At 37.2% G+C, this 25,994-nt stretch overlaps 1 protein-coding gene and 1 pseudogene across 1 annotated transcript in view; both read right to left on the bottom strand.

Moving 5' to 3' along the window:
* The window catches only part of IL1RAPL1 (interleukin 1 receptor accessory protein like 1), a 1,383,775-nt gene that overhangs the window by 210,802 nt on the left and 1,146,979 nt on the right, over nt 1-25,994 (bottom strand). The gene's annotated exons all lie outside the window — the stretch shown is intronic.
* LOC112131218 (U2 spliceosomal RNA) lies at nt 494-603 on the bottom strand (annotated as a pseudogene).

Genomic DNA, 25,994 nt, shown 5'->3' with positions numbered 1-25,994 from the left:
ATATATGTAAACACATATATACGTATATATAAAATAGATAGATATAGGTAGTTACATAACTATCATATATATATACATATATATGATATATAGATATAGGTAGTTACATTTTTTCATGTTTTTTTGAGAGACAAGGTCTTGCTCTGTTGTCCAGGCTGGAGTACAGCTGTGTGATCATAGCTCACTACAACCTGAAATTCCTGGGTTCAAGTGATCCACCTGCCTCAGCCTCCCAGGTAGATAGGACTACAGGTGTGAACCACCACACCCAGCTAATTAAAAAATAATTTGGTAGAGATGGGGTCTCACTATGTTACCCAGGCTGGTCTCAAACTCCTGGCCTCAAGTGATCTTCCCACCTCGGCCTCCCAAAACACTGGGATTACAGGTTTGGGCCACCACACCCAGCGTCCATTTTTCCATATTTTTGAAGTTACATGCCTAAAAGTAAAATCACTTGTTAGAAGGCTTAATTTTTGAGAACATGTATTATATTTGTTATTATAAAATATATGTTCTTCCTCAGGTATTATGGTAGATTGTCTTTTAAATGGATAAGAACAGATACTATACTTGATCTTAGCCAAAAGGCCAAGAAGCCATTAAATTGTCTTTTAAAGGATGACTACCATATTCAGTAGTAAATTTATACGTATAGTTTTTCAAATTGTTTTTGCGAGAACATCAGAAATTCAGTAATGATAAGCAGTTATTTATTTTGGTTAGTACATGATAATTTATTTAATGGCTGTCTCCACTGTAGACTGAAAATTTTAGAAGGAATTATACCTAATTTATTTACAGCTGTATCAATATTTTGTGACCACATAGGTTTTTAGTCCATATTTGTTGAAATATTAGCTAGAATCTAGTTTTAGATGATCACTTGCTCTGATATAATCCACATATTCATGTTATATTTCATATGTGTATATATATGTATATATGTGTGTGTATATGTATATTAATTTCAGAACCAAGCAAGCATTTGACTTTTAATATAAAAATAAGCAGAGAGTAGAGTTGAGGGGATCAACTACTTTAACTCTTCATGTATAGCTTTTAGCAAACACTGGATTTCTGCTGATTCAAAGTTATTGTTTGAGAACCAATTCTCAATTTATGGATGATGCTTAGTGACCTACTCTGGATCAGCTTTTCTCATCCTTTTTTTCAATGAGATACCTGAGATAGATGGCAGGCACATATGTTTCGTTCCATGGCTATAATTACATCAGCTAGACTGTGGCTCTAATTCTATCACTCTTCCTCATGAAAAATAGCATTTATCAGATTGTAAATATCTTAGGGTGATGTAATTATAGAATGTATCTAAGTAGATTCTAATTGGTTAAAAACTAAGTTGTTCACAAAAATGAACTTTATTTTTACCAAATTATAAATGCCACATCATTACACTCGTAGGTGTATCAATACCTAAGGAGGGAAAGACCTACTGTCCTAATGAAATATGGTGTATTCGTTTGAAAGTTCAAAAAATGTGTCCTATATGAGGCTCATAATCTTTGTTTCCTAGTGTGGCCATTAATAAATATTTGTAATGACTAAAAATGATTTTTTTTCTCAAAATTATACCATAGCAATTCGTATTATAAATTTAACCTATAAAAATTAAATATCTTTTGATATGCAACTCAATATAACCACTTACTCATAATTATTTGTTTCCCAAACATTGGTTCTTGATATGTAAAGTGAAAAACAGCTATGAATACAAAGTCATGGACTACTTTCTGAAGAAAAAGTGGAAAATAGGACAGAGGATACAAATATGAAGCATCTTATGTCTAATCAATTTACCATCTGCCTCTTAATGTTTCATGTTCTTATGTTACCCAGCTTTTCTTAAAATAGAAACGAAAAGTTTTCTAAGAAAGAAAAGATAATTTCGAAGGGAAAGTGACACATAAAGGAGGCTCTTTGGGTAAGGAGATGGAGAATTGAGGTGTCACAAGGAAAGAATGGAATGATTGCCTCCTCTGAGAAGATTCTGGATGTGCTCAGGAAGAAATGCAGTTACCAGAAAACTAAACCAAGCCACCAGTGAAGGGCAGAAAAGAGAAAGTCCAACACTCCAGAGTTAAGAAGAGGGTCCATACATCAGGAAATAAGAGTCAGGATAGAAGCCTAGTGGCTTTGGAGATTAGAAGATTCCACATACCCCCACATAAAACAGTTAGAAGGAACACTCACTATTCCCGAATAGCTTCCAAGAGACTGGAACATTGTAGGGTCTCAGCCACCACATAGAATTTTCCAAATTAATATTAGCACATGATGTTTTCTGTTAACCACGACACTTCCTAAACATTGTATTGAATGTTTTTAACAAAGAAAGTCTGGCTATCTGAGAGCTGCATAAAGTTTCAAACCAAGTGATCCCTTCTGATTGAAATTTTATTGGTGGTGGTGCTGATGTCTTGTTTTGTTTGTTTTCTTTTATCATGGACATTTACAACATAAAAGATTGTATATAGTATGCATAATTTGGAGGCTTCAGTAAGAGCATTTTAATTTTTAAAATTACTGAACTTTTTAACATAAAAATTGCTTATTTAACTCATACATCATTTCAAAGGGAGTTTATATAATTTATGTGAAAGGAATACATTTAGACCAATCATTATTCAAACAGCTTAAGAATATTTAGAATAGATGGTTTCTTTTGTCTATACAATGTTTATATAATGTTTCAGTTCCATACGGCACTTTAAAAACGGTGACAAAAATGTAAAGCCAATATATTTCATTGGCAGCTTAAATTGTACTTTGACCTGGCTAGGGAGTCAGTATAATGTTAAGAGTGAGTATAACAATATCCCCTAAGGGATCCCACAGAACAGGCCCAAAACCTATTTCATGGCCTACAAGGTGACTCCTAGTCTGGGCTCCATCTCCCTTTACAGTTTCATTCCCATGCTGCTTCTTGCATACCCTCCAATTTAGCGACTCAAACTTTGGGCAATTTCCCATCAATTTATTCTCCCTTTCATTTCTTCCTAATTTTCCTCACTATATGTCCTTTGTTTAAATTCTCCTTCTATTCTTTCTTTAAATGATGAAGTCATCTTCATATTTTAGATTTTAACAAAAATATCAATTTGTCTCCAGACTTTTCTTAGATGACTTTTTTTAGATGACTCTAAAACAGAAAGGCAGTATGGCCTGGGGGCCAAAAACCTAGGTTTTGGACCCATATTTCTCCCTAATTTTGCTCACTATATGTCCTTTGTTTAAATTCTCTTTCTATTCTTTCTTTAAATGATGCAGTCATCTTCGTATTTTAGATTTTAACAAAAATATCAATTTGTCTCCAGACTTTTCTTAGATGACTCTAAAACAGAAAGGCAGTATGGCCTGGGGGCCAAAAACCTAGGTTTTAGACCCATATTTCCCGAGTTAAAATGTTAGCTCCACTGCCGACTAGCCCCATGGCTTTGGATAAGATGCATTATATCTTAGAGTCTAAAAATATGGAAATAATATCCATTCCCTCTCACTCTGTTAGTACATTTAAAGCACTTAAAGCAGAATGTGACCCACAGTAACTACTCAGTTAAGATTAGCCGTTATAATTATTACCTCCCAAAGAAAAATTAATGGCATCATCAACTGTGTCTCCATATACTAATTGCATAGCTCTATTATTGTACATTTTATTGGATTAGAGTTCAATATGTTCACATCCAGCCTTCTTACTAGGTTTAAATTCTATTGTGTGTTTCCAGAAAGTTTTTGGTACCTGGAAAATGTTTGATGATCAAATGTGCTTTTTGAATGATCTGTCCATTATACTAGTTGCCATCAGTGATGTCTTTTTATGGAAAAAAGGAAAAAGGATATCTTCATGAAGGTTGGAGGCATTCAGCACATACTCTGGAATATACTTGGCATTATGAACAGTGAAACTAATGGCATGTAATCTACACATTCTGTTACAGTTGTTGTTTCTGGCTTTATAAGCGTCCCAACAGCACATGACAGTAATGAAATCATGGAGGTAGCAGAGACAAGAATTAGTCTTTAGTAATCATATCTTAATATGTTAAATTGTAAAATCTAACATTAAAATATCCATGAAGTCTCTTAAGACTGAGGGAGAAAAACAAGCTCTGTAGTACTAGCATTGAAATGGCCTAATTTGTCTTGTAAGTTGCTGCATTTGCCAGTGAAGTCAAATGTGGAGATGCAGGCTTGCAATAAGATAACTAGGCACAATTACTTTTATAAATGTCTCCTGTATCACATAAAATAGCTTATGAATTAATTTAATTTGCTATTTTTTCTTAAAGCCACTTTTTCCTCTTTTGACAATTAGAGGTGATTAAGAAAGTATTTGGAAGACCAAAGCATTTCTATACTTTTCATCCATTTAGTTCCAATTTCCAAAAGATAACCTAGACCCCAGGACAGATGGCTCTCCAAAAATCTTTTCACATGGAATTTGTGTTGAAGTCATTTCAGGATGACTCCATTGTGACTTCAGTCTTCCTAATGAGCTGGCACACTGCACAAGGGAGATAACTGTTAGAAAGCTCGGGGTGTTCAATAAGAGCCCTCTTGATAAATAAATAAATATGCATTATTTATGCCATCATGGACAGGCCAATGGAATAATGGTATTTTCAATTTTATTGGCAAAGTATTTGGAATTTACTGTTAATTGGCATGAAATATTGTTGTATGAAACATTTATATTCACCATAGCAACATATTTATCATATCAGACTCACATCTAATTAAGGCTGTCTCGGCTTCAGAAATTCACAATGCAGTAAGAGCAAACAGCGCGTAGCCATCCAAACAGCCCAGTAGCCAGAGCATCAAGCTGTCTGAGTCCCTTCATCACTTCTCAATTCTGAAACAGCTACATAATTAAAGCCAATATTATGTGCTTGATTATTCAGTGGGTTCTATCCTGAATTACCTCAATTCAGTTCAGCCTTTGTGTGTGAAGTCTGATCATATGGCTATTTCAACAATTATTTATTGAGGGCCTATTATGTTTCACTTGCTGGCATGGTGCTTTGGCTGTATCACTGGAAAAGACCAGCCTAATAGTTTATTGTTTTTTTTTTTAATATAGGGTTTCATGATTAGTAAAGAATGAGCTTTCAGCTGGGTGCAGCGGATCACGCCTGTAATTCCAGCACTTTGGAAGGCCAAGACGGGTGGATCACTTGAGGCCAGTAGCTCAAGACCAGCCTGTCCAACATGGCAAAACCCCGTCTTTACTAAAAATACAAAAATTAGCCAGGCATGGTGGCATATGCCTGTAATCCCGGCTACTTGGGAGGCTGAGGCATGAGAATCACTTGAACCCAGGAGTCGGAGGTTGCAGTGAGCTGAGATTGTGCCACTGCACTCCAGTCTGGGTGGGTGACAGAGTAAGAATTTGTCTCAAAAAAAAAAAAAAGAATGAGCTTTTTCCTGCACTGTCTGCTACTAAATGTTTCACAAAGAGAGTCATTCAATATATTATCAAATATCTTATGAAACCTCAAAACACCCAGGAATATTTTTTGGTAATTCTTTGGCTTCTTTTCCTTACAAGTTTTGGATTCCTTTACAGAAACTTGCTCCACACATATGCAGAAAGAAAAATTGTTTTTATTGCAAAAAAATGACTCATTCAGAAAATTATTCATTAAATTATGCTTATTAACAAATTTCTAAGCTCTTTCCTTGTAATAAAATTATTTCCCTAAATGATACATTTTGCTAATGTATTAATATTTCAAAAGATTTTTCTGCACTTAGCAAAAAATTCTTAAAATTTATTATTATAATTTCTTAGCAAATTATTAGAGTTTGAAGAATAGAAGCATTTTAACAGTATGCTATTTAGGAATTTACATATTGCTAGTTAATTCCACAAGTGCCAAAATATGCCACCATTATTAATATTTCTCTTATTTGGGGAACTCAGATTACAAAGAGAAAAAGTGAATTAAGAAACATAAAATTGTCTCTTGACAATTGTGCTAATATGATGTAAAATAATAAGCTAGGAATTTTGATGTCTAAAAATAATGTTTATCTTAGCAATGACTGTGTATGCATAGAAAAAAATCATGAAGAACATGGCAGTTTTACTTGCTGAGAACAAAAATAACTTGATAGTGACCAAAACCTACATTGGTATGGTACATAGCAGAGACTCGACTTTAAAGCACACATTTTAAATGAGGTATATAGTCCTCATCAGCAGTATACTTTTACATATAGGACTGTAGTAATGCTAGTGAAGGCCAAAGCTACTCAAAAATTAAAGAATAGGGCTGGGCATGTTGGCTCATGCCCGTAATCCTAGTACTTTGGGAGGCCGAGGTGGGTGGATCACCTGAGGTCAGGAGTTCGAGACCAGCCTGGCTAACATGGTGAAACCCCGTCTCTACTAAAAATACAAAAATGAGCCGGGCGTGTTGGCGGACGTCTATAATCCCAGCTACTTGGGAGGCTAAGACCAAAGAATTGCTTGAACCCAGGAGGTGGAGGTTGCAGTGAGCCAAGACTGCACCATTACACTCCAGCCTGGGCAAGAAGAGCTAAACTCCATCTCACCAAAAAAAAAAAAAAAAAAATGTATAAAGAGAAGGGTCATTTTTGACCCTGCAAAGACTGGATAATTCTTGTCTTACCTTCCTGATTTTATTACTGTCAGGTACTCTTGAGACACTTCTAAACACGCTTACTCTCAGATGTCTCACACAGAATTCCCTTTATGACAATGATTTTTCAGAGAATAAGATGACTTTCAGGGAATTGGACTTGGAGGAATTAATGTATTCCTAGCATGTAGCATTTGTGTTATTTAATGATAGCACCCTATTTATCACGAGGAATTTTCTGCAGCCAAGAATCCATCACCAAATACTTACCCTATGCTGTTAAGGTTTTTAAAAGGAAATGGATTCAAGATCATTCTCTATTTAGTCTCCTTCATATGAATGGTAGAGTCATGATGCTCTCGTCTTCAGTTCTATTTAAGAACTAGAATGACATCTCATGGTAATGCTAATGTGATAATTTCTGGCTTTCTTTTCCTACTAGAGATTTCCCTAATAACATCTATATTTTTATAGTTACTTTGATTTCTGGTCAATAATTTCAAATTTCATGTTAACTTTATTCTGTTGCATTGGTTTGCACCTCAATGACCATTGTATTCCTCATTTTCAGTTTATTTCCATCACAAATTATTTCTTTCAAGAAATACTGTCAGATTTGAAAATTTTAAAAAACGAGTCATTTTTAATCACTGAATATGCTGAGGCAAAGCAGCTTTTATTTATTATATAATTGAAATTACTTATATGATTAAGCTTTGCTGAGTTGAAGAAATCTGCTTTGGCCAATTCAAACAGCCTGACCAGAAATGGTGAAAAACTAAACAGTTAATCACACATGTACTTTTTTCTAACTTCTTAGTTCAACTATGATTTTATAAATGATAATTACCCAGCAAATATAAATATGAATCAAGGAATATTTTCTAAATTTTATAGTTAAAACAAAGAAGATCCTTAAGGTGTTCACTTTCAAAGTGGACCAGAATATAAAAACAATTGTAAACAGGGACAAAGGATTAGAGGTATGCAGAGAGAGTAATGGCAGATATTTCTATTCTAAGTTGCTATTTTCACATCCATTCACACCTGGCCTTTGTAGTTCTTCTTCCTTCTAGAATGGATGCAAATTATTTAAAAGGTCTTTGGACTTTTTTGCATCATACTTAACAACATTGTCACAAGGGGGAAAAGAAACAATAGCACTCCTAAAAAATATCACCCTCAGTTTCAACAGAAAACATACAAGAAGTGTTATTGCTTCCTTAAGCTAACACCCATACATTTTTTCTAATTAGTGAAGGTTATGCTCTGGTTCAGTTTATCGCAAACAAACTCGATTGTTGGAAAAATCAATAATGCTGAACAACAACAAAAAGTACTAAGGCAGTGATAGGGCTGTTTGATGAGACAATGTATAGAACGTCTGTGCTTGCAATGTTGTTCATTCATTCATGTATTTGCAGTAATGAGAAAAGCTCTATTACGTTTCAGAAAAAGAACTTCAGCACTGGCTCCTTCCTCCTCAGTGTGCTATTTGTATGTGTGTGCTTGTAGGCAATCTGCTCCAATGGAAAATTAATGCTAACCTAATATAACAGCATGAAGGCAAGCTAGGCATTGCAAACGAAGTTAAAAAGAGAAAGACCTTGGCTGGGTGCGGTGGCTCACGCCTGTAATCCTAGCACTTTGGGAGGCCAAGGCAGACAGATCACGAGGTCAGGAGATTGAGACCATTCTGGCCAACATTGTGAAACCCCGTCTGTACTAAAAATACAAAAATTAGCTGGGCATGGTGTTGTGTGCCTGTAATCCCAGCTACTCGGGAGGCTGAGGAGGAGAATCGCTTGAACTAGAGAACTGGAGGTTGCAGTGAGCTGAGATCGTGCCACTGCACTCCAGCCTGGCAACAGAGCGAGGCTCTGTCTCAAAAAAATAAAAATGAAAAAAGAGAAAGACCTTTTATCTCATCAATTGCTTTTCCTGAAGTAAATTACATTAGAAGGCAGCAGCATTATATTTGCCCATAGTTTAATATTGATTAAGAAGCTTTTCATTGTAAAGTTAACTGAAGACATAATAACGATTGCAGTACTCTTTTATGGCCCCACATTACAAAGCATTGTGCGTATAGATAGGATTTCTATATAAATTTATTATATATAATTAATATAGAACTTTATGATATATTATATGTAAAAATTTTAATTATACGATTTTCATATATAAACTAATATACATGCATTTCTGTTAATATAAATACATTATATTAATATATAATTGGTAAATAGTATATAAACACATTATATCATATTAGTTTTTATTAACTTCAATACTGTCATACTACATATGTATCACTTATATATGCCATATATAAACGGATTTATACAATTATGTGTAAGTGCCATTTTAATACATTTCAAGTGAAGGCATAGGATTCAGAGAGGTTAGCTGATTTGCTCAAGGTCACACAACTAAGAAAGGGCAGGGCTGGAACTAGAATCTAAATCTGAGGTTCTCTTAGCCTTTTAATCTTCCTCCATGTCACAACCACTTTTCCTGTCAAATCCAGAAAAACAGGAAAAATGCAGGTTGATTGTATATATTAGTAACCCAGCCTGAAGAGTCATATTTGAAGTGTGATAACGGTATTTACTATTATTAATCATCAAAGAGCTAATAGTGTTGGTTTTTATTAAGATGACATCTGGTTGCAATGCTGAACCAACTCATATGTTTCACTGGTTCAATTCATGATTTTGAGATTTTTTTTCCATTCTGTTTTATTTTATAGAAAGCGATTGCACAGGTGATTGGATAGTTAAAGGTTTTTTTGTTTATTTGTTTGTTTTTAGTATCAGTTTTTGTTTTTTTTTTCCCACCGTTTACTTTGCATCAGAAAAGAGTCAGCAGAAAAGAGTCAGCAGATTGGTTTTAGGGTCATAGCCGTGTTTTTTCTTCAGCTCCCTAAAGAATCTAATTCTGACCTTAGCTCCATTTACATCATGGTTTGGCCATGAATTCTATTAGCTAATATGTTCTTTGTGAGTCTTAAAGTAAATGACTTTAAAAAAAAAATTTCAATACTTATTCAAGTATACTCCTGTTTCATTTTCAGTCGTCATTACAAATCCATTTACCCGAGTTTTCATTATAATGTAGGTTTAAGAAACATCAAGTAGAACTGTCAGAGGCACTATCTTATCTTCTTAGCACCCATACATGTTTTTCCTCTTCCCCAAATAATATTTACATAGCTTCTGTGTGAGGGTAGCTTTCCTACTTGTTTCCTAATAATGCACAAGAACCAGGACGTGAATATACAAAGCTGCTTTGTCTATCAGTCTCTTGGGAAAGATAAAATCATTTCAGAATGATAAAAGGGAAGTTTTGTGAGATGGCTGAAATGCATCAGTGCTGTGCTAGTTAAGGGATTGTATATGGTCAATGAAGAGACATGGGGCTTTTCTTTTTTTTTTTTTTTTTTTGATGGAGTCTCGCTCTATCGCCCAGGCTGGAGTGCAGTGGCGTGATCTCAGCCTACTGCAATCTTCATCTCCCATGTTCAGGCGATTCTCCTGCCTCAGCCTCCCAAGTAGCCGGGATTACAGGCACATACCACCATGCCCGGCTAATTTTTGTATTTTTAGTAGAGACAAGATTTCACCACGTTGGCCAGGATGGTCTAGAACTCCTGACCTGAGGTGATCCGCCCACCTCGGCCTCCCAAAGTGCTGGGATTACAGGTGTGAGCCACTGCACCCAGCCAAAATATGAGGCTTTTGTCATTCAATCTATGACTGCAGACTGTCCCAAGAATGTAAGAAGCTTTCAGAGTTGCTCCTAGTCAAAAATCCCTCATTTGTAAGATTCATATGCCAGACCTTAGGTCTCTGCTTTACTCTTGTAATAGCTGAAGGGAAAATAAATCTGTTGAAATAAACCTACCAATCATTATTTAAAATGATGGGAATAAGTTCCACAAGTGCCAAAATATGCCACCATTATCTGTTCCACAGATATGCCACAGCTGTGTGCTCACACAGTATGTCTGCTGGACTCACAAACCTAGTTGGATCTGTCCTTAATTTTCAAATTATAACTTTAAAAATGATTGTTGACTCAAATAGAACTAAGAAGAATCCTCTATGGCTAGAAATGGAATTTTAATTTTAATTTTGGAAAACTACACAGATTCTAAAAGAACAAAGTAACACAAATTGTTTACAATTGCCAAATGTCATAAATTAAAACTAATATTTAATCTCTACATTCTTATTTCAAGCAAAACTGATATAATGGCAATGTAACACAGATATAAGACTAATGTTTAGAATATTTATATTTTTCTTCCTTTAGACTATTTTTGTATATTTCCTTTCCTTAAAAGAGCCACAGAAATACTTGGGATTTAGGGCTGTCCTGCCATTACTCATCCAGAATAACAACAGAAATCTAGGTGCTTTCAATTTACAAGTCATAAGTGAGGAAGTAGAACAGAAATGAGAACAGCGTGTGGGCAAGAAATGTGGTTCACCTCACATCATGTTGGGAAGTAATGTATATACTGGAGTGATTGTTTTGAAGCTGAAAGAAATAACTTTTGAATGGTGTTATATGTCAGTTTAATTTAGAAGAAATGGTTGTTGTGAGGGGGTGAGGGTCATATGCAAAATGTTGAGTTAGACAGTTCAACCTTGGAGTAGACTGGAAGGCAGATACAAAGAGATGAGAGCTGGGGAAGGAGACTGGTTAAAGCACTGTAGGGTAGTCTCAGCACAATGTAACAAGGGTGGCAGTGGAAATAGAAAGGCTAGTATAAGCTAAGAATAATTTATAGGATATAGGACGTGAAAGAAGAGAGAAAGAAAATGCTATAGGATAACAGAAGTTTAAGCCTGAGTAACTAAGAGAATGATGGGATTGGAGATTGAATTAAGAAATTTCTGAAAGGACTTGAACTCTGAAGGAAAGATAACAAGTTTGGTTTTAGGCAAATTGAATTGGAAGGGGTAGTGGGACATCCAGTTGGATATTTTTATTAGGAAGCTAGAGATGAGGAACTAAAATTCTGGATGGCTGTCTGGGTCATAGAATCTGATTTAGGAGTAATTTCTATACAAGTGAAATATTAAGTTCTGAGATTATAGCTGATCTTCAAAGAGAAAGTACTTACTATATCACATTAGACTTTAAATGTATGCAGAAAAATGGGACAGGAACCCTAATTTGATCCATGGTACTGCTGCTGCTGCTGCTTCTTTTTTTGTTTTGTTTTCTTTTTTTTTGTTTTTTTGTTGTTTTGAGATGGAGTTTCACTCTTGTTGCCCAGGCTGGAGTGCAATGGTGCAATCTTGGCCCACTGCAACCTGGAGTGGAATGGAGCCGCGATCTCGGCTCACTGCAACCTCCACCTCCCAGGTTCAAGCGATTCTCCTGCCTCAGCCTCCCTAGTAGCTGGGACTACAGGCGCCCACCACCATGCCCAGCTAATTTTTTGTATTTTTAGTAGAGATAGGGTTTCACTATGTTGACCAGGCTGCTCTCAAACTCCTGACCTCAGGCAATCTACCCATCTCAGCCTCCCAAAGTGCTGGGATTACACGCGTGAGCCACCACGCGGTCGACCCATGGTACTTCTAAACTGACTAAAACTCTTTTGCTATACAACTGGTGAAGAGCAAGGTACTCTAAATTTGCAACATGTCACTTCTTAATCCTAGGATTTAAGAATGCTTGGTACTTTATATATACATGACCACAGAGCTATGAGTAGGTATTTTAAAAGCAAATACTTGTGTTATTTTAACAATTAAATATGCAAATAAATACACTTCATATTTTTATGGCAACTCATGAATAATCATATTAAAAGAAGCAGGACGTGTTATACAAATGTTTCCATGGTTACCGCTGGGTGAAAGAAAGAGAGTTATGACTCTGACAGTGAGAATCAATCTCAAGGATTGCCACAGCCAAATGGAAAAAATACCTAATGAAAAAAATACTGAGGAAACAATGTATAAGGAAAAGTTTTCTTTTCCCCAAAATTATTATTTAAAAAAATTCTGAACATTTTCAGTTATAATAAAATTATGACACATTTTAACATCCTAAATGTATAATCTGTTATTCATTATTTGGGCAGAATGACTAAGAATAACATTACCAACCTAATAATCCATTTAGAAGAGACAGCATAATACAGAAGAACTAAAAAGGAATCTAGAGCCAGACGTGGGACTGAGCTGGGCACTTTATGTGCCTTTCAGCACATCAATTAACCTCTCAGAAATTTCCTTCCCTGGTCTATGAAGTGGGGAAATATTACCTAATTGGGTTTCTCTGATCTGTGAGGATGGAATGGGATAATGTGCAAGAATTGTCAATGTTCAGGTCGGCTGTTTGTTATTAGTCCCATTAGATTGTCTGACCAAAAACTTTGCTCTGTGGTGCAATCCAAAACATTATCCCTAAAGCAAATACTAATATAAACCTCCTGGAGGATACAGTAGAGGGATCTTTAGTGCATTCCTGGCAGGAAAAATAATTTGTTTTTATCCCAGCACATAAAATGAAACAACTCTCCAAGAGAGCCCTGTTCAAATTCCCCTGATTCTCCGCATTGGGAACCAGACCTAGAGGAAAGTATTAACGGTAACAAAATGACAAGGCCAGGTGGTGGCTCACACTTGTAGTCTCAGCACCTTGGGAGGCCGAGGCAGGCAGATTACTTAAGCCCAGGAGTTCAAGACCAGCCTGGGCAACACAGTGAAACCCCATTTCTACAAAAAATACAAAAAATTAGCTGGTGGCACTCGCCTGTAGCCCAGCTACTCAGGAGGCTGAGGTGGGAAGATTGCTTGTGCCCAGGAAATCGAGGCTGCGGTGAGCCGATATCACACCACTACACTCCAGCCTGACAGAGTGAGACCCTGAATCAAAAAAAAAAAAAAGAAAAGAAAAGAAAAGAAAAGAAAAAATGAAATAAAATGACAAGTAGTCAGAAGATTGGCTTCTAGGGCCATTTTGTACCACAGAGTGGGATCTTTTAGAATTACCTCAGGCTTTCCTGACGGCTTTAATCAAGCATTGTGGGACTTCTCTATGTTCTGCTGAGCTCCACAGAAGCCACTGCTATGGGTAGGTCACTATCCTGGGTTAGCGAATCTATTTAATGTAGATAAAAATCTTGTCTAGGAAGGTGAGCTTGGGGTGGAAAAAAGGAATAAGCTTTTCTCTCCTCTGTGATCTGGAATTGATTCGCAAAGTAGCCTGGAAGAAAGAGAAACTTTAAACAAACGATGAGGGCATCAGAGGGCTTGCCTAGAAGTAGGCTAAAAAAGAACAGAAAGTGGATAATATTCACTTTGAAATTTAAATCTCTTAACTTCTGTGATCTTAAAGATAACATTCTGAAGGATGCTTCTGTATTATGTTGGAACAGAAGTTATGAACATCTTCTAAGCCATAAAATAATCAGGCTTCATAGAATGAAGTATTTTGTAGCTGAAATTTTCTAGCCATTTGCTATAAAATGCATATTATTACATTTTTTAAATCGATAAAAGAATAGCTGAATTTAAGATTACTCTGTCCAGAAAAGAGAGTCACTGATTATTAGATTAACTCATTGTATACTAGCTATAGCTAAGTTGCTAATTAAATGCACTTCTTATAAAAATTGATTATTTGATATTTTAATGTTGAAATATATTTCTGAGATACTTCATGGCTCTTGGTTAAAGATAAAATACTCTTTTTTTATGACTTCTTCAGCAGTTCTTTTTCTAAGCATTAAAAACAAAATAGAAGTGTAAAATTTTAAAGATCTCACTGAGACCCTTATGGTTTATTTTCTTTAATATGTCGTGGACCCTATTATAGGATAAAAGTACTACACAAAGATTAGTGTAAGACTTAGCTTCCCGGCAATGCCAGATTTGGACAAATTTGCAACCTAGTATAGCAAGTCCTGTGACCTACACTAGGGTTCCCTGATACACCCTTCTCTCAATGAGCTTTTAAATGTTTTTCCATGCCAAACCTTTCCTCTGGAATTTGTTGCCTCCCTCCAAAAGCTCTATCCTCTAGAGCAATGGTCTACAAACTGTCTTGATTGTGTACCCTTATCCATAAAAGAAATTTGAATACCTACCCTCAAAATATGTGTATATACCCTCAGAATATGAAGTACAAGCATGGACTATTGCACTAATCTATTATAAACATCTTAAAATATGCACTAAATAAAAATTTAAACAGAGCAGAAGATGAAACAAGTATTAATATAGCATGATTTTTATTTTTACTGTATTCATTTAAAATACAAAAATATTTTTGTGCTCAAAATTGAATGTGTCCGATTTGATCACACTGGGCATTTTTCTGTGACTGAAGAGATTACACTGGCGGTTGGGGGAATATTGTTTCTTCCTTTTGCTTCATGCTTACCCGGGCCCATCTTAGTTTTATCTTCTTATGCAGTTTCTTATAGAATCTTTAAGACATGTGCATATTTTTTAAGCACTTGTCCATTTTGTAAGGGTCAATTTAGTTAAAACTAGATAATATAATAATCAGTCTACTTAGCAATTTCATGAGTATTGCAATTCACCACATTAAGGTGACTGCATATGAACCAAAGATACCCCAGTCACAAACAAGTTCTTTTTTTCTTGAGACGGAGTCTCTCTCTGTTGCCCAGGCTGGAGTGCACTGGCACGATCTCGGCTCACTGTAACCTCTGCCTCCTGGGTTCAAGCCATTCTCCTGCCTCAGCCTCCCAAGTAGCTGGGACTACAGGCATGCACCACAACGCCCGGCTAATTTTTGTATTCCTAGTAGAGATGGGGTTTCACCATGTTGGCCAGGCTGGTCTGAAACTCCTGACCTCAGGTGATCTGCCCGCTTCGGCCTCCCAAAGTGCTGGGATTACAGGTGTGAGCCACCGCGCCCAGCCCAAATTCTTTAATACACATGTGTGATATGTGAATGGCTGAAGTACAAAGCAAATGAGTGTGGCAGTGTCAAACTGTATTTTTTTGAGACAGGGTTCTTGCTATGTTGCCCAGGCTGGTCTTGAACTCTTGGGCTCAAGAAATCCTCCTGCCTCAGCTTCCTGAGTAGCTGGCATTACAGACATGTGACAACAAGCCTGGCTTGTATTTTAAATATTGGTAAAGTTGAAGTTCTTATTTAAAATAGAGATATGGGTATAAAAATGCTTACAGTTTTGTTTCACACCCCAATGGGTTATCTTGCATAACCTTTAGGATGCACAATCTTCATATTAGAATCTGCTTCTTTGTGGACAACTTCAGTGTTCTCATAGGTTTTCTTTCTCTTTGTGGTCTAGCTGATCATAATGGTTTCATTGGTTTTGCAGCACAGTTGCCACATACATACCAATTTAACCTGGTTAACGGCCAGAACCAACTCTATTCTGTCTTCCACGTCTTTGTAGCTTAGTTCTACTCTGTTTTTATTCACAACACAGCTGGCCTAATGGCCATCTATTTGTTGTCTCTGTTTCCAGTAACTGATTTTCCATTGGGGGAAATATGTAACTGATGATGATTCCAACACTTACTAGCCAAAAATATGTGAAGAAAATAAAGACATATTGGTGGAATATCTATAAATAAGATCTCCAATTTGGTTCTTAGGCTAGGAAAAAAAAAATCTCAAACCTACTGTGCCCCAGCAACCCTTTCTCTGCAAAGCTTGGGATGACAGAAGCATCTTAGCCTCTTGAAATGCTGCTACCTACTCTCACACCGGATGGAATGAGTCTGGAACTTATTTCAATTGAAAAAACTTCAATTGAAAAAAATTCATGAGTGCAAAGAAGAGATGTGGCCCCTAGCTTGGGGTCAGCTTGTTTGAGTAGAAGCTGAGGCTTCCAGAAAGATGTTATGGTAGGTAGAATAATGGTCCCCCAAAGATATCCACATCCCCAGAATCTGAATATGTTAAATTAGATGGCAAGGGGTAATTAAGATAGCAGATGGAATTGAGATTGTTATCAGTTGACCCTAAAATAAAGAGATCATCCTGAATTATCTAGGTGGGCTCAATATAGTTGTAGAGGTCCATGTAAGAAAAACAGACAGGAGAGTCAGTGTCAGAGAGATGCAGCATGAGAAATACACAAGTAGACATTGCCAGCTTTGAAGATGGAAGAAGAGACCATGAGCCAAGGAATGTAGGCAGCCTCTAGAAGCTGGAAAAGGCAAAGAAACCAGTTCTCCCCTGGAGCCTCCAGAAAGGGATGCAGCCCTGCCAATACCTTGATTTTAGCTTAGGGAGTTCGATTCCAGACTTTTGACCTTCAGAATTATAAAATCATAAATTGGAATAATTTTAAGTTGTGAAGTTTGTGGTAAGTTATTATAACAGCAATAGAAAACAAATACAGATGCCTTAGAAAAAATATTCACTACAAATGATTCAACTATGAGGAATACAGAGCAAGAAGAGAAAATAAGGATGAAACTCAGTGGCAGATCCTTGTGAAAAGTTCAAGATAGGTGCTTTCCCCTGGGAATCGGGGGGTGGGGTTCATATCTCTCATACAACCTTAGGTTTCCCCTTCATAAATTGTAATCTCTATTCAGCTCTCCAGATTTTGATGGTGCTGAAAGCAAGGGAAGGGGGAAAAAAAGGAGAGGGGTAGCTTGCCCTGATCTTGCTGAAACTATTATTTTGAGAACATGGAACAGTAAGTTGAAGGGAGATGTTTCCAAATGGTTAAGTCACTGATGAGATAGCTTATCAACGAAATTCTGCATCTTTGGAAAGAATGGCAGTTATTTACTAGATGTAGAAGTGAATTTCCAGACATTATCTCTTGCAGATATCAACTCATTTTCTTCTTCTTTCCTGAAACACTGCAAAGCAGCCTGCTGGCAAGTTGGGGAGCTGGAGTGTGGATTGCTCTGTACTCCGTCCTGTCCTGGTGTCTGGTCATGATTAGTGACTACGGTGACATTATAATTTAACCAGAGAGAGCTCTAACCCACAAGTGCCTGTGTTTATGTGTGTGAATGCATGTGTATGTAACACATATCTGTGTTGAAGGTTAAATCATGTTTGTTAGTCCCTTTATTTAAATGATGATTTGTTCCTGTCTGAAGAAATTATTAAATGCTTCTTTTCTCCCAACTTGAAAAACACTGTATGATAATCTATTTTCCAACTCACAATACTGTCTTCTTTTTTCCTGTGCCTATTACTTCTCCAAATAACAGAGAGAAAATCGGAATCAATAATAATTTCTTCAGATGATTATATTTTTAGTTTAATGTTTCAAATGACATTTTAGGTAATTGCCCTAGCAATGACCTGGAAGACCTAAGTGAGCAAATCTTCCAGTGGTCACATCTGTTTCAACTTGCTCAGAAAGAAACTTTGAGCATACCTGTGCTCACTGGGATACTTTTAATTAAGTTCATATTGTAGAATTTCATCATCTATGAAAGAGAATGAATATAATTAACTGTTATACTGATGTAACTGATTTGCCATTAAACTCAAATAAATCCCTGTTATGTATCAATGTTGATGATCCTGCTTAGAGAAATAATCCAGGATAGAAATAATACAATGACTTCTTAATTCTTATTTGGTATATGGTATTATTTAAAAGATGATACTAACTTTGAGAAAGGATTGTCAGACTTTAATATTCACAAGTAGATTTGCTAAAAAAGAGCACATGCCATGAAGGTATAATTGTGTTTTGTGATGCCCCAATGGGATCTTATCCTATTTCATGGAGAGATTTTTAATTATGTTTAATATGATCTGATTTGTATTAAATAAAACTGCAGGTTATTTGCTGAAAGTCAGTTGGAGACACGTACAATGAGAAATATGACTGTGACTAGTCACACATAAAGTTCTGAAGGTCAGAAGTCTGATTCAGAGAATGAGGCTAAATCTTGAACAGAACTCCAATTAAGTAAATCAATTTGTGTGATTGGTTTAAATCCCTGGAGCTACTTTTCAGCTACTCTTCACTCAATAAACATATATTGAGCAGTTACTTGAACTAGGAACTGAGCCAGAAGCTGGGAATACTAAAAAAAGTAAGAAGTCGTCCTTGTTTTAAAGAATTTGCAGTCAGATAGGAGGGAAAAAAGTCCAAGAAGACAAAGAATCGACATGCAGAGATATAAGTGCTATAATAGCTATAACAGAGGCTTCTTCCAAGTACTGGGGGAGCTCAGAGGGAAAGTGATTAATTTTTTCAGGTGACAGACTCATGAAGAAAGTAGGCTTTGAATTTGGATTTTCTTCTCTTCCTCTCCCTTCTCATTGCTCCCTTCCCTTTCCCTCCCCTCTCATCCTCTTCCTCTGCCTCCCTCCCTTTCTCTGCCTTCCTTCCTTGGCCACCTTGCTCCAGAAAGAGGTTCCATAAAATATAAGATATCACATTTTAAAGTAAAGGGAAAAAAAAGAACAGTTCAGCTTGTAAAAATATAGCCAGAAATGTATTTGGGAAAATGCATACTCTTGATTACAAATGTGTGACAAATTTGCCTCTGAAAGTTCTGGCAACCATTGCAAAAGGGAAAAGCTGGTAAATGTCACTACTAAGCGTTGATAAGATAAATACAAACCAATCCTAAGAGAGAAGTAAAACTGCCCTGGTCCTGAGACCAGCCAAAGAGACATTCTCCAAAAAGTATTCATAAAGAAGATGCATCAGAAAAATATGATAACATCACTGACAAAATCCTTGCAGAAGGAGAAACAAGTCAAGTGGAATGTATAGGACAAGTAATGAGTTACCAGGTAAGAGCAAGGATGTTCATTATGTGGAAGGAAACAGCACATGCTGTGTGTTGAAAGTCTATACCACTTTTTAGCTAATCTGGTAGTTAGGGCATAGAAAGGATAGTTCAAAGGGAGGTGCCATGAGTTGATGATTGCGAGGAAAATGGAGGTCACATTATGAAGGGTATGGAGCCACTAATGGATCATGACTTTTATATCACCCACGAATTTTGAGATAAGGACTGAAAATGAGTGAAGATATGATCAGATGAATTATTTTGTCCCATTTTGCCTAGTTCTAGCTATTGTAACAGTTAGAAGTGCGGGGGTGGGGTACAGTGCCAAGTGAAGGAAAAGTAATGAGAATTAACAAAATCCTCTTATACGTTATTTCCAAAGAAGACTAATGTCTCACTGTCTTTCCATTATATACCATCACTCCATTAGTGGGATTTGTTATTTAAGCCTATTTAGGCCACTCCTTGTGCCTTATCCTTCTAAGTTTTCCAGTCATTTTGAGGACAGTAAATATCTGATGCTTTGAAGCATATGCTACTCAAATTTAGAAAAGTAAAGAAAACAAAATTCCCTGGCCTCAGAAGTCAATATTATATATATCTTCTTTTTGTGGTTCATTAGCTGAAGGAAGTAAAGGAGTCTCTACTGACCAGGAACACAAGATCGCTTTGCTGAGCAAAAGGAATTTATGTCCTGCTTCCAGTGTTTCCAGGTTCTGCTTTAAGATCTTTTAGGTAAGTTCTTTTCTATACTTGCTCAGGCTCCTTCCTCAGCCCTTGCTGTCTTAATGGGTGGCATTTGCAGGACAATCAAGCTCTGCTATTCAGCTTAATGTTTTTCAAGCATGCTTAGTAAGTGAGGAAGACAGAATTCCCCTCCAGCTCCCAGCTGGGGGGTTGAAATCCTAGTTTTTCTGTCAGAGCACGTGACCAGCTCCTTGTCCCCAGACCCTAGTTGCCAAAACCAAAATACCAGCTCTCACCTCTTTTCCTGAGAAAGGCAAGTTTATTAGATTGAAAATAAAGGTCAAAGGCAGGGGTATCAACCCTTTGACTGTGCACTATTTTTGCTTCCTGGAGGATCCCTCATTAAGACTGCCAGGCAGACACCTAGATCAGAGTCACAGTCCCTCAGACCCTGAGCAGGTGAAGAGGGGGCCTCCACATCAGATGTCTTTGACGCATGCCCAAACTATGGGATCCTGGCATAGATTCTGCAGGGGGACTACATGTATGTACTTACAAACCCTTCCACATTGGCTGGATCTCCTCACCAGCTAGCATAAAGTGGACAATACAACCCACTAGTTGCTGTAGTTACAGTCTTTGCTGAGGTGGAAATCTCCTCCATCAGCCAGGCCTGGTGAGACTAGATGGAAAGCTATATGATGATCAGCAAAACCCACTTTATCCCTTTGCCTTTAATCCGTTGGCCAAAAAGGTGTGCCAATTTTCCAGGCAACATGGGCTTAACAGTTCAATGAAGACAGAGGGTAGGAATGAAAACGTTGGTAGCAAGTGAGAAAGATCAAGGAAAGGTCTCTTGACCAACGTACCAAAATTTAAAAGAGACCTAGAAAATTAAAAATAGCTTTGATGTGACATAAGTATAAATCACAGGGGTATGTAATTTGGGGATAGAGTAAAACACTCAGGATATGCTGATGGACAAAGAAAGGAATTCTCATCTGAATACATTATTGCAGAACAGTCACTGAGCTAGGAGAAATCAGGAGGGCTGGGTTATAGCCTTACTGTGTCATCTCATATCTGTGGGAAGATAGATTTACCTACCTGGGTCCCAATCTCCTAATAGAAAAATGAGGCAATTAGATGAGAAGATCCGAAGGCAACAAGTTCTTATCTGGTGTTTGTAGTATAGTGTTCATGACTGCTGGCCTAACTACTTTCTTGGCCCTGAAGACTGTAATTCTCTTTTAGAAAATGTTCTTGTCTTGTCTACTACAGCATCATCACTGAAACAAGAGGATAAGGCCCTAAAAAGTGACACATCATGTCTTCACTCTGTGCTAATGAACCAGAATTCAGGAATGTTCTAGGTAATGATATTTTTGTTGGAAGGGGCCATCAATAGTTTTCATTTGACTTGCCAAGAGGATCTTGGAGAAGTCAGAAAACCATGAGATTTATTTAAGAAATAGAAATAAGTTGCTTAGTTATTGGGAGAGTAAGAGAAGACACAGCAAGAAGGGTTACTTGTATCTCCAGCATCCAGGAGGTAAAGTTGTAACAGAAAGGAAATAGAAGACAAATGCCAGATGTCTCTGAGGAAGGCTAACTAATGCAATGTTACTGTTGAGCTGGATTTTATTAGCACAGTTGCCTGCTGTGGATCTCACTCCCAAAAGTCCCCTGAAAGAACCATGTCATTTTGACACATGTGATAGGTTTGGCCCAACGGGGACAGGGTTCAAAATTACGACTGCCAGCTAGCTAAATCCCAGTGAAGCTTTGATTCTTCCTAAAAAAGACAGCAAGTGCAACAACTCTTCTTCTGAACAGCATTGTGATTATTCTCCCACAAATCAGTATAGAACCTCAATTCTCAAGGCCTTCTCTATTTGTCTCCAAGTTGACCAGATCCCACAGCTTAAGTAACAAAAGAAAAACAGCTCAAGGTCTCAATATAGCCGAAGCTAAAACCTTATCAGCTAACAAGCATGACCAAGCTATTTTTTTTCCACTTTCCATTTGGATAGAGGGCAGATCTAGAGACAGGTCATAGGTGACATGTCTGGGGAGCATATCTGCCAGCCTACGGAGTTTCACACGTGCATTTCTGAGACAGAAATGGGAACTAATACAGTCACTGTGTTAGGAGCTGGGGCAAATGTTTAAAAAAAAAAGGAAACATTAAATGTACTACATTTTAGTAGGAGGAATGTGTTAGAGTTTGGAGGTAATGGGAAGGTGGAGAAAGGAGTAAAGGTGCTCACTGTAGTTGGAATGTTCCAGAATGCTCTCCCCAGTTCTCTTCCTCACATCAATTCTTACCTGAATCTCCTTGTTATTTCCTAGATATTTCTTATCAAGATGAAAATTTTAAAAATGAGGGTGAAATCAGGATCACTGAAGTCAGGTAAGAAGAGGAGAGGGGAAAGAAGAATACTCCCTGCCCATTCATTCAAATACATAAAGCACAGGTCTACATTTTGGCATCATCGGAATAGCCTTTTTACAGAACAGTCTGGTGGAGGTAGAAGATTATAGGAAAGTGACTGAAAAAAAAATGGAATATTAAGTAACAGAATACCACCAGGTCAGGGTGGCATGCAGAGGGAAAAATGGGTGACAGGTAGGTTTTACTCCATTGTCAATGGACGTCGGCACTAGGTAGATGTAAATTTAAGTCCCAGATGTTCACTTACAAGCTGAGCAGCCTCCACTCCTACATAAATACTTGGAGTTATATCCCCTGTGAGATATCAGAGGGGATATAACTGACTATATGATGTCTCTGACTATTTCTACCCATAGAAAAACGTAGACATGACACCATGCCAGTTTCTGAGCCCAGGATTTAATAGACTGACAGGTTCCACTTCCTGGAACACTTGTTCTAGTCTAGGAGCTGCCAGGTACTATGTAAGAGTTCTGACTATGCTGAGGCAGGCATGTTGGGAGGAATAATGTAGCCATGCAGAGAGACATGCTTGACCAGCCTCAAGGTATTCCAGCTGAGGTATAGGCATGTGAGCCAATAATCCTACAGATGATTCCAACCCCAGCTCCTATCTGACAGCAGCCACATGTCAGAACCACTCAGCTGAGCTGAGTCAATCCACAGAAGTGTGTGTTAACAATAACATGTTGTTTCAAGTCACTATATTTCCAGGATGTTTATTATGCAATAGTGCATAACTATAATAGAAGAGTGACTCTGAGCAACTTATTTCACCTTTGAATCCTTAAATGTTTCATCTATAAACTAGAGATCACAGCAATGTCCACGTCTGGGGGAGGTTGTGAGGCTTCAGGGAGATAAAGTCTGTAAAGCAGCACAGTGCCTCACTTGTAAGAAATATTTTCTGTTCTAAAATCCAGAATTTGTCAGATTTATAAAAGTAACACGACACAGATTCTATAGCACCCCCAGTGGGGTCTACAATACCCCTGTCATCAAACACACTAATATTTTTGCAGTGAAGCATATGAACAGTCACATTGAGAGAGATAAAGATAATCTCACGGTAGGTTAGATAAGTTTCAGTCACCAAATACATTCAAGTTGGGTTGAATGAGTTACCACAAAGACATCTGGTATCTCGGAGGTACTTTTGATTTTGGAATTATGTATAAAGAATAGTGGACTCGGCTGGGCGCGGTGGCTCATGTCTGTAATCCCAGCACTTTGGGAGGCCAAGGCAGGTGGATCATGAGGTCAGGAGATCAAGACCATCCTGGTTAACACGGTGAAACCCCATCTCTACTAAAAATACAAAAATTAGCCGGGTGTGGTGGCGGGCGCCTGTAGTCCCAGCTACTCGGGAGGCTGAGGTAGGAGAACGGCGTGAACCCGGGAGGCAGAGCTTGCAGTGAGCCCAGATCGCGCCACTGCACTCCAGCCTGGGCGACAGAGCGAGACTCCATCTCAAAATAAATAAATAAATAAATAACAATAAGAAGAATAAGAATAGTGGACTCATTTTTTTAATGTAGTCACCACATACTTCTGCCTTCATTTCTCCTTTTTTATATTCCCGTGGCATAATAGAGGCTAGATTTCAATACTAATTTATAAGATAAAAACAGCACCTATATATTCAGTTTTTGAGAGCACACATGCTAATTGCTTGTAAAAAGCCTTTCCAACTGTCCTTTGGTTTTGGCAGCTGAAATTCGCAGTCAGTTCTTTGTTCAGATGAGTGCATGAGGGAGAAATATAGCATCAAGGGAAAGGTATGGTCAGTCAGAAGAAATACTATTTAGGAAGACATACTGTCTGTAAGTCAAGATTCATCTGATTTTTCTCTTCCAGAGAACCTGTCTCACATTTTAATGACCCCATGGCACCCCAAAGCAAAGTAGTATCCCAGGTAACCGGGAATAAGACTTGCAAGATCATCAAATAGATGTGTTAGGGGACCCTGTCATAGTTAATTCACTTTTGCTAAATCCTCCAAGTGCTAATTTACCCAAAGGGTTTTTTTCCCTCTACATTTAATAAAACACAGTAGGAAGATGCCTCTTTTTTCATATCCTTCACAATTATGACCATTTGAAGCATCTGGCACTGTCTATTTCATACACAGAATATGCTGAAAGTAACATTTCCCCCGATGGAAAGTCAGGCAAGAATTGCTATAGGGAGGGAGGAGTAAAACTTTTTAAAGCTTATTTTCTTCCTCAATGTGAACAGAGGTAAATTCTTAAATGTGTCTTTTTTTTTTTTTTGTATTTCTGGAAGAAAGAGCAGAATCATACAAAACCCCATTGTTATGAGACATTTTCTTTTGTCTGAAAGTAACCAGATATCTCATCGCCAAATTATAGAGCAGTGACAACAGTTATTTAGTTCTGAATAGCACAGCACTGCAAAGCACTGTGAACCCAAAGCCAGAAAGAATGCAGTCATTGTCACTGACTGTACCACCTTCGACAGACGTCAAAGGCACTCATTGCAATGAAGGCGTTGTTTCAGTTTAACCTCAAAACATCAAACCACTTCTGAATTTCTTGTTGTTGTTATTGTTTTTTTTTTTTTCCCCACGCACTCCCCTCTCTTTTTTTATTTTTATTTTTTATAGAGATCAGATCTCACTCTGTTGCCCAAGCTGGTCTTGAACTCCTAAACTCCTGGACTCAAGATATCCTCCTGCCTCAGTCTCCCAAAGTGCTGGGAGTACAGGCATGAGCCACTGCCTCCCCTCTCAATGGGAATTTTTCTTTCTTCTGTTTAGAAAATCTTTAAAAATATATAATTAAAGCCTCTCCCTATCCTGGAAATATTTGAGAACAGGGTCTTCATCCCTGTCTTGTACTTTGTAGAGCAGCATTTACATGTTCATCAGTACATAAAAATGACTAGAGGCAAATGGAAAAAGACTATGCTACTTTCCCTATGCTCTTTTAGTTTTGGCCCAGGATCACTATAAGGATTCTCCAAACTGAAGAAACTGATTGAGTACAAATACTAATTTTACATGGCAAGTTCAGAAACTGAATCAAAAGTTATCCAGGGTGTTAAGGGTTATCACCACAAAATGATAACTATGTGAGGTGTAATGCATTTGTTAATTAGCTAGATTTAACCATTGTAAAATGTATCTATGCTTTAAATCATTATGTTGTACAAGATAAATACATACAATTTTATATGCCAATTTAAAAAATAAATAAATTAGACAAAAATGATATCTGGGGAACTCTTCTAAAATGCATAATTAACCTAAAATGTCCCTCAATGTTTTGTTTCTAAATTTTTTATTTCTGGAAGAAAGAGAAGAATCATACAAAACCCTATTATTATGAGACATTTTCTTTTGTCTGAAAGTAACCAGATATCTCATCACCAAATTATAGAGCAGTGACAATTTCCTTGCTTGTTGCGTGCTTGTTGTTTCAATAGTTTGTGCATTCACAC

This window comes from Pongo abelii, chromosome X (assembly GCF_028885655.2).
Source record: "Pongo abelii isolate AG06213 chromosome X, NHGRI_mPonAbe1-v2.0_pri, whole genome shotgun sequence".
In the NCBI taxonomy this organism is placed as follows: Eukaryota; Metazoa; Chordata; class Mammalia; order Primates; family Hominidae; genus Pongo; species Pongo abelii.
Note: the sequence above shows the minus strand (reverse complement) of the source record. Positions and strands in the feature narration are given on the sequence as shown.